Source organism: Podarcis liolepis (assembly GCF_965112155.1).
Source record: "Podarcis liolepis genome assembly, chromosome: 3".
NCBI classification, from domain to species: domain Eukaryota; kingdom Metazoa; phylum Chordata; class Lepidosauria; order Squamata; family Lacertidae; genus Podarcis; species Podarcis liolepis.
In genome coordinates, this window is record NC_139557.1 from 112,275,388 (window position 1) to 112,286,235 (window position 10,848).

The following is a 10,848-nucleotide window of genomic DNA, read 5'->3' on the forward strand; positions in this document are numbered from 1 at the left end:
CTGTCCCTCAGACCTTGTGGGGGGCCGGACTATATTTTGAAGGAAAAAATGAACAAATTCCTATGCCCCACAATGGAGAGACCTGGTCTGAACAAAGACATTGGATTCTTATCTCATTATACATGACTAAGCCATTTTTCACCTTCTCACCCCTTGCCTTTTCCTGTAAGACCTATTGCAGTTGTTAAGAGTCGTCAACAGGCTCATCTCAGCTATCTGCCAATCACCCATTCCCACCACCCTTCTGAGTAATACCCCTCCCCACCTTCTCACTATATAGAAGGGTCTGGCAACTTCTGTTTCAGTGTATCTGAAGAAGTGTGCATGCACACGAAAGCTCATACCAAGAACTAACTTAGTTGGTCTTTAAGGTGCTACTGGAAGGAATTTTTTATTTTGACTATGGCAGACCAACACGGCTACCTATCTGTAACTATGCCCCACAAATAACCCAGAGATGCATTTTAAATAAAAGCACACATTCTACTCATGTAAAAACAGGCTGATTCCCGGACCGTCTGCAGGCAGGATTGAGAAGGCGATTGGGCCGCATCCGGCCCCCAGGCCTTAGTTTGCCTACCTATGCTTATGAGTGCCAGAATAAATGAAATGTGCATAATATCTCTGTTCTTCAGTGGAGATGAACTATTACCTATCCTTATTGAAAGATGCTTGCCATCTCCATTTCTTCTTTCTGCTCACTCAGAAAGTGCATATACTCATTCACAGAGAAAAAGATGTGCCATATAATGTGTTTAGCATGTCCAGTATCTTAACGAGTGGAAACTGCAAGAAATTCCATTTGAGATGCCAGCCGGCCATGCAAGAGACTCCTTCTAGTCCCTTCCTCACCCAATGTTTCTGTCCTACCAACAACAACCGGCAGTGAACCCACTGAGCATGCTCAGTCCTTAGTGAACTGTTTGGAGGCTTCCTCCAACTTTTCCCCAACATGTTTTTTTGTGCTTCTGCAGACCTCAGGATTCCCCCAAGCCTGCTGATATACCTCCCTCTTGTTTGAGAGTGTTGCTGTTTTAGTTATATGGGGGATTTTTGATAGGTAAGTGTGTGGCTCCATCAAACAAATACCTTACTAATGATGTCCAGAGGGGAGAATCAGTTTTCAGGATACTTTACTTGGAGTCGTTCTATAAACCCTGGAAGTTAATTTCTAAGTATACCCATTTTTTACAAACAAATACATTTTCCAACACTTTTGAAGAACAGGGAAATTCTATGAGATAAACCCCGAAAGACACTGCATCCAGCTCAAAGGTCCATAAAGCCCAGTATCCTGTTTCCAACAGTGGCAAGCCAAATTCTTTGGAGAAACTTAGGGAGGAGGCCTTAAAGGCAACAACATTAAAATCACAGAATCAGAGAACTTTAGAGTTAGAAAGGGCCTTGTGGGTCATCTAGTTCAATCTCCTGCAATGCAGGAATATGCAGCTGTCCCATACGGGAATCAAACTCATGACCTTGGCATTATCAGCACCACGCTCTAACCAACTGAGCCACCTCCAGACCACAAAGAAGCGTAGGATCTCTGTACATGGGGTTATCAGGACTGATGCCTCCCCCTCTATGGATTTCTCTCTTTTTAAAAAGCTTCTTAAGGCTATACGTGCTAGATGCTTGTGTAGCAAATGTACCTAGAGGGGGAACAGGATTGTCTGCTCTTCCCACCTCCTATGTGCAACTAGCATAAAAGCTTAGATGCATGAAAGTTATATATGTGTAGGGTTTGTCTTCACCATAAGAAACTCTGTCAGTCCTACCTACATATATGGACTGTCCCCCATATGCAATCCATGTTGACAGTCCTTAAGGCTGGTCATCGCGTCTAGAGGCAATGAATTCTATTGACCTAGCTGTTCAATTGTGGGAAAATTAAATGTTGATGCAGGCGGTCCTTGATTTTCCTGGTGGTGCCCATTCACTCAGGCAAATGTGAAAGTATTCTCTTTGAATGTTCAGGGATGCAGGAGGGGATATATTGTTTGATTATATCCTTTTCCAACTTGTGTTAACAAGTTCAACAATTTAGCAGAGTAACATTCCCCTTTTTAAACTTGCAGCGATGTGTTTTGCTCAGGCTCGCTAAAGCCTCTATAATGACTGTTCTGGTATTTCCCCCTTATTCCCTCATAAAAGATAAGACACGACACAGTCTTCTATAAAAGTATAAAAAGGTTTACTCACACATCATTCTGTTCACAATAGGATCCCAGAAGGCAGACTTAGCTTAGAAAAGCTTCTCTTAGCTAGAAGCCAAGAGAGCATCTTTGGCTAAGCAGATGTTGCTTCTTCGATGCATGTAGTCATCATGAGAGAGAGATGGCTGCCCTGCCCTGTGCTTGCAGGGCGTTACCCTGCCCATCTGGCTGGGTTTTTCCAGCCACTCTGGGCGGCTTCCAGCAAAATATTAAAATACAATAATTCATCAAATATTAAAAGTCAAAGAGAGAATGGCATCAAGAGGAAGATGGCTGTGTGACTGGCCCTTTTACAGGGTTTCACAAGGTCATGCCCATCTACCTGGTCACAGGCAGGGGGAGGATGCTCCACACAGGTGTGACAGGAAGTCCTCCTGGGTGGAGTAACATCCCCCTGTGTGTCCACTCTGGGCAAACAGGAAATGTTGTACTTGACTGCTTACATTACATCCCACAGGACTTGCCTCCAGTCATGCTTGGGGTCAACAGGCGCTGGGAAACGTGCTTAGGGCTCTTTGAGGCTCTTCCCCAAACTTCTACCGATGCTCTCAGCACAGCAATGATTGAGCGCTGCTAAAATGTCCGCCGTGGGAAGCACCCCTGAAAAGCTGTACGCGCAGGATTGCTGGTTTGGAAGCCAAAGAGCATTCCCATGCCTTTAAAACCTCCCAGATACGGCAGGAAGCAAGGCAGCTGCAGTTTATTGCCTGTTCCCACCCAGCCCCTGTTCTTCCCCGACCTGGTGTAACTGACTGGGGCTACAGATATGCCACACGGCAAGCAGCAGGGCCCAGGAAGAGGCTGGGCAGGAGAAGGCCCTGCCACAATGGAAGATCTGAATGCTCTGCAGGGGACGGGATGCTCAAAATAACCTATTTCTGGAGGGGTGGGAGAGCAGTTCTGACTGCTTGAGTCCCCACCGTTGCTCAGCAATATCTGCTGCATACGCCATAAACTATTTCAGTGTTTTAAACAACCAGATGGCCTGCAGGGAGTCTTCATTTTCTCAACAGTTCTGCCTATAAAGTTTACAGCTGCAACAGTATGCCTCTCCCTTCTCTATTCACTTTTGAGATCTGTCAGTCTCAGTTCTCTCAGTTTCTCATTTTCTCTCTCTCTCATTCTACACATTTCTGCAGCAATTTGCAATCTGTTTTTTTAAAAAAACAAAAACAAAACTTCACAAATTCTTCGTCATTTTGGTGCAAACGTTTCCTAGTAAATGCAATCATGTATGCCGTTTTGACGAATGTGCACATTTTTGCAAGTGATTTCTCCTAATATAACACATTTTTGTATGTTACCGTCGCTGCTGACAGCTGAAAATCATACTCCCTGAAGTCGCTGCTGCTGCTGTTATAATTATTGTTAAAAATATTTTAGGATGCCTTCTAGGGTCAGTTCCAACTTCCAACATATAATTAAAACAACTAAAATATACCAGAAGCACCATAAAGACAGCAGTAGGAGGAATCCATAACAATAACATAGCAATGTGAGCAGCATTCGTCACTGAAATCAAGCAAAATTGTTATCTCCATTGAAATCTGGTTAAATAATATTTGGAACTTGGAACTGGAATATTTGGAATATTTGGAACTTTGGCCTCACGTACCACAGAAAGGTAATTAAAGGCACTTCAAGGATAGACACTTTGCGTGAGACTTGGCTTCCTTTCTTTTCCTTTATAAATGAGACAGGAGATACTTTTATTCCACCCCAAACACGAGAATCTCCATGGGGAGGATATTTGAATTGGTAATACATAAATAGATGCATTGCTTGTGTGCTGCGTACTTCATATGAAACTTAATTAGAACGTACCACTGGACAAGTCAGGGGGTTGGACTCGATGGCCCTTGTGGTCTCTTCCAACTCTATGATTCTATGATTCTATTCTAAGTTACTGTAGTCATGTGTTGTTCTTGTATTTACATGAAAAGCAATACAAATTATTGGAGGGGAGAATATATATACATAACATACAATGCCATATACTGGACCTACACATAGCAGCTGCAATAATTTAGCTATATGCCATAATGAAAACAAAATAAATGTTCAGAGCAGAGCCGCAAATTTAGCTTCCTGCCCGCCAGCAGGAATAAGGAGACACACAACGTAATGTAGCTTTTCATCACCAGACAGCAATATATACATAAATCCTCTAGGTGTAATAACAAAAGCCTTCCTGAAACTCAGTTCATGGTGTATTCACATTACCAGCTGGTTTTGGGGGGGAAATGCATCAAAACGCAGTATTTCCGAAGAGGTGTCAGGATAGATATGGATTGTGCTAATGTCATACGTACAGGAAATGAGAATGTGCACACGGCCTGAGACATATTTTTTCCCAGAAACATCTCCCTTACTTGAGAAGACCAAACCCACCCATAGCTGTCAAGCGTCCCTTATTTGGTGGGACAGTCCCTTATCCCAGCGCCATGTCCCACTGCTGTCCCTTATTGAGGATGTCCCTTAAATAAGCTACTGAAGGTAATGGGACCCTTTCTATGTCCAGCTGTGCTTTGTCAACAACAAATTGTTGCTGGTTTTTTGTGTTGAATATATGCTATATGGTAATTTATGGACCTAATAGGTATCTAAAGCCATTTGCACGCAACAAAATATATATGTTATCAAAGTAATTGTTGATCGCTTATTTTGGCTGCTGATCCCTTATTTTCGAGGCTGCTGGTCGCTTATTTTCAAATCTGTAAGTTGACAGCTATGAACCCACCTAACCTACAGATGCCTAGGCTATAGAATTGTTGTTGTTGTTGTTTTTAATTGCTAGAAAGTTTGATCTAATGAAGACTTATCGAGGCAGCACTGGCATTTTTCTCCAGAAACGTTCTGAACTCTAGCGAAAGCCTTTCAAATCACGCCCTGGCATTTGTAGGGTTATTCGCATTGGAGAATAAGCCCCCGCCACCGAGCTCCTGGGATCTGCATGTCTCTCTGCAATAAGCAGTGACTTTTTCTAACATTTCAAAAGCATTGTAGGGAACCCAGACATGAGGCATTACCTCAGAAACAGCTGAGTAAACTCTCCAGCTGGGCCATTGATCTGGGCGAACTGAAAACTCTTCAAAGCGGCAAAGAGGAGATTAAAGGGGACATTATGTCCTCACAGGTCACTGGGAGAGGCTCTAATGGCCTCCTTCGCATTCCACTTCAGACAGCAACACGTGTTCTTATGCAACCAGGGATGGTAAACTCGAAGAACTTCCACCATGGAGCTGCTTTTGTATCAAACTGCCATTGTACAGTGGTACAGACTCCGCTAACCCAGAAATAGTGCTTCAAGTTAAGAACTTTGCTTCAGGATAACAACAGAAATCGGGCTCCGGCGGCGCAGCGGCAGCAGGAGGCCCCATTAGCTAAAGTGGTGCTTCAGGTTAAGAACAGTTTCAGGTTAAGAACGGACCTCCGGAACGAATTAAGTATTTAACCCGAGGTACCACTGTATTGTTCTTTTTTTGCACGCAGGCAATTGGAGCATCACTTCTAGACAGGGTAGGGGATGAAGAAAGAAATGCCCTCCTTCCTGGGGCAATTCCCACCATCCACCTCCAATGGCAACAAGTCACCTGTATTTGGCCTTCTGCTTTACATAACAGAGACATACCCATTTAGCAGTCTATTTTTTTGCAAACAAAATTGCTGGGGCACGGGGTTCCCTTAGAGATCATGCTTGTCACCATAGGAGGCGGAGACACCTATGACTCTGCACCAGTCAGACTCATGTCTGCCTCCTGGCTGCCCTCCTCTCCTCTCCAGCTTCTGTCCCTGATTCTGGACTGCTCTCTAGCACCGACTCTCCCAGCTCACTAAGCCCAGTTGCCAACTTCAGCTTCAGACACCTCCTCCTCCCAGTCTTCTCCCTCTGACCACTCAATGCCGTCCCACCACAAATCCCTGGGCTCTGAGCCTTCTTCCCTTAGGGATTCCCCATCTAGTTCTCCTGCCCCCCATTCCTCAGCATACAACCAGTCCATGACACACCACTAGTCGAAGGCAACAACAGACAATGAGCTAGATTGGCCAATGGTCTGACTTTGTATAAGATAATTACCTAAGTTCCACTTGGAGACGTGGACATTGAATCTGCGGCCTTCTGCATGCACAAAGCACGTCCTCTGCTCCTGATCAACTTCATGTTGACATAGAATGATATGAAGACTGCATTATTTTCTTTTCCTTTTTGGTCCCCGTTAAATCAGTAGGCTTTCTTTCCCGGCCAGATAAAAAGAACCACAGGCAAACTGCTGCAAAATAGCATTCTCACTCCCAGTTCTGTTAAAGTACCAGCTCCTGAAACCTTAGTTTTCTTGTGGAGTTATACCAAGATGCTTTCTCAGTATAGGAGAGAAAGAGAAAGAACTCTTTTAGCAGCCTCCTTACCTAGAAATGTGACTTTCTTGTCTCCTAGGTTACCAGGCAACTGGGGAGGAACTAATTGGCCAAGCAACCTGCGTGAAGGCGAGGGTTACGGAGGAGCCTGGCACCCAAGCAATTAAGGATTTGCCACAAGTGGCACATGAAAAAATGGACTCTGACTCTTTGGCGTAGAAAAGATCCTTGCAGCTAGTAAAGGTAGACCTGTCTTCCAGCTAACTTCCTGTTGAACAGGACATACCCATGTCATAAATCATTGTTTGGGTGACGTTTTCACCCGTTAGCATCTCCACTGGGGAGACTTAGGTGGCCAGGTTTACAGGAGCCCAGGCTCTGGAATGATCACACTATTTCGGGCTTGGAAGGAATGTTCTTGTGGGGGACTTGTGGCTTTCTAGATGTTGCTTGAGTCCAATTCCCACTGGTCCCAGCCACCATGGCCAAAGGTCAAGGATGTTACAAGTTGTTAAGCTTTTTCGCAAAAGCACAAAAAAACCCCACTTTTTTTTTAATTGACTTTCCCAAGATCCTGGTCATGTCCGGGAAAATCCAGACATATGACAGCCCTAGTAAGGCTGCATTCTCTCTGTACAGTGGTACCTCAGGTTAAGTACTTAATTCGTTCCGGAGGTCCGTACTTAACTTGAAACTGTTCTTAACCTGAAGCACCACTTTAGCTAATGGGGCCTCCCGCTGCTGCCGCACGATTTCTGTTCTCATCCTGAAGTAAAGTTCTTAACCTGAAGCACGATTTCTGGGTTAGCGGAGTCTGTAACCTGAAGCATATGTAACCTGAAGCGTATGTAACCTGAGGTACCACTGTATCTTCAAAACTCGTTCTTTCCCTCAGACAATTCTGGGCACTGCAGTTTGTTAAAGTTTGCTGGGGATTGTATCTCTGTGAGGCCTAAACTACAGTGCCCAGAATTCTTTGAGGAGGAAAATGTGCTTTAAATGTGCCTTATAGGTCTAGTGTACACAGCCTGACTGTGCTGTGTTATGTGAGATATTTATTCACCACCTACTAACCAAAGTGCTTGAGGTGGGTGTGTCATTTTAAGGGGCCAAACTTAATTTTTGCATTTTTCTTTTCCGTGAGGAGTTAAAAAAATCTATTCTTCAGTGTGAGGAATTAAAATCTGCTATTATGGTTGTGACTGGACAACACTTAGTTTGGTAAGTCTACGTCTGATGAAGAAGCGCATTAGCTGCTTTCGGAAAGCGAAAGGTTTTTTATATTTTACTTCTGAAAATGTCAGGTACAGCTAAATAATAGTAATAATAATAAATAAAAATAATAATATATAATATAACTGCAAGTACATGGGAATCATTTTTAGTGATGCCCATGAAATTTCACACGCATCTTACTTACCAAGCAAAAGTGAATTATATTAATTTAAGCAAAATATCTTTTGAATTCCCAAGTCATGTTGCAACTTTTTTAGCACATCCCTCATTTTTGGAATTTGAAAGTTGAAAAATGCAACATGCCCTAGTTATAATGCTGTAATAATGTATCCTTCATGCTTGTATGAAGAGATGTGTACATGGAAATGTTCTTAGAAACTTCCAACTGATTGCACAAAGGCAAGAATCACACCTGCATACCCTGAAAGTGTACCCAAAAAACAATTTTTTATTGCAAGAGAACAGTGGCCATTTTGGTTGCTGTGATCTTGCACAATATTGTGGCACATTTCCCCCCCCCAAAAAAATAAAGCACTTTTGGGGGGCCGTGATCTCATGTGGTGCCCCAGAATGCACATTTTGGGCACGCTGTGCCTGAAAAAGTGCTTTTTGGGGGGGTGGGGGTGGGACTGTGGTGTGAAATCACACAAGATCATGGCAACCAAAATGGCCACCACGCTATAAAAATGGGAAGATGGCGTCCGGGAAGATGATGTCATGGATTTTGGCTTCAAAGCATTGGCTGCTATGCACCTTTGACTCTACCCATTCTTATCTCTGGCCCATCCTGGTTCCCTACCCAGATGGGGTACGCTTGTCCCCTGAGATACATGGATATCATAGATCACTGTTATGTACTGAAGTTCTCACCCTGGGCCAGCAGGGGAATACTGTAGATAGTTATGCAAATGAAGGATCGAAAGTGACGTTCAGTGATTGCATAGTTTGTATGCAAATGAAGGATCGAAAGTGACGTTCAGTGATTGGATAGTTTTAGAAAATGGCAACAGTTACATTGTTCTGGAGTGCCTGGCGTGTTCTGGTCCATGGGGTCACGAAGAGTCGGACACGACTAAACGACTCAACAACAACAACATTGTTCTGGAGCTCTATATAAGCAGGCTGACTGAGCTCCTCAGTTCAGTTCTGTTCCAGCTTACAGATAAAGAGCTGCTTTGGAAGAATTGCTGTGTTGTCTGATATGTTCGCCCACAACTTAACAATCACCACTGGTGCTAAGCCAGTCCTGCAAAACTTAAGATTCAACAACCTAAATGCTGCTCCCCAGCTGTAAATGGCAGCCAATCGAGGGCATGTCTAAAGCCCTGGTTTTGCTGTTTGCCTGGCACTAGCAGCAAATGAAATAAAATAAGGAGATGTCCTGAGTGACTGACTGGCCACCATATATTAGTCATACCCTGTGCAGGTCGAATAATCAGTGACTTTGAACTTATTGTTCTCATCTCTCTCTTTTCCCATCTTCTGTCTTGGCCTAAGTGCACTTGTGACGCAGCCCCTTGTTTTATCTCTGTCCCAGCTATTTAGAGCCCTTGTTCTTCGAACCATTGACCTTTCAAAAAGTAAGAGCTTATTTGTTGATCATTCAATACTAACACTTAAAAGTGCTCCAGATGGGCCTCGAGGACACCTATAGAAGAGGAAGGCGGTGTCAGCAAAGAATTTCACACAGGACTTATTTGAAACTGGAATCAGCACTGCTTTGGGGAAGCGTGTTATAGTTCAGTGGTAGATTGTGTGCCAGATGCCCCACATTCAGCCCCCAGAATCTTGGGAGTTGGGAGACTCCCCTGTCCAAACCCCTGGAGAGCTTGTATACCATCTCAGACCACTGATCCATCTAGCTCAGCTTCAGTGTAGGAAAATGCTGAGCTAGGTGGATCACTTATCCAAAGTTGTATAAGGCAGATTCCTTTGTTCCCACGGTACCTATTTGCAATGCCAGGACACAAATCAGACCGTATCCTTAAGCTAGGGTTGCCAACCCAGGCTAGTTGCCATACGACCAGGCTTTCCTAGATATTTTGCCAATCCCAAATGTATGGCAGCCCTACCTTAAGCATGTACAGCAGCCTTCCCCAACATGGTGCCCTCCAAATGTTTGGGACTACAACTCCTATCAGCCCCAGCCAGCATGGCCAATGGTCATGGATGATGGGATTTGTAGTCAACAGAATCTGGGGTGGGGGTGGGCGCATCAGACTGAGGAAGTCTGGCTTACAGAGTGGTTTTCCGTATTCAGTGTGGAATCTACTGGCCATCATACAGGTGGGATTTTAAAAAAGGCTTTTGGATAAGATGGCATAAATTTTGGGAAGATTGATTACCACACCCTCTCATTTTGTAGTTCAAATACAGTCATACCTTGGGTTGAAGTAGCTTTGGGATAAGTATTTTTGGGTTGCGTGCTGCGGTGACCCAGAAGTAGCGGAGCGCGTTACTTCCGGGTTTCGCCGCTCGCGCATGCGCAGGCGCAGGCGGTCAAAATGATGTCATGTGCATGCGCGGAAGAGGCGAATCGCAACCCACAGACACGTGGGCATGGGTTGTGTTCACTTCTGGATGCGAACGGGGCTCCGGAACGGATCCCGTTCGCATCCAGAGGTACCACTGTATGGTTTCATGGTCTTAAATTAGCATCTGGACTGAAATTGGTAGTGGAGCAATCCATTAAGGTTAGCATTGGGATCATTCATTGTTTTGCCTGAATACATTTTGCTGCCTGTCTGATGTCAGAGGGAGGTGGAGTGTCATTGAATTCTACTTCAATACTCAAGGTTAGGGTTAGGGTTGGGGTTAGGGTTAGGGTTAGGGTTAGGGTTAGGGTTAGGGTTAGGGTTATGTACTGAAGTTCTCACCCTGGGCCAGCAGGGGGATACTGTAGATAGTTTTCACTCAGGTCCACATATGCAAATAAGGGATCGAAAGTGACGTTCAGTGATTGGATAGTTACAGAAAATGGTTACTGTTGCGTTGTAGTGAAGCTCTATATAAGCAGGCTGGTTGAACCCTTCAGTTCAGT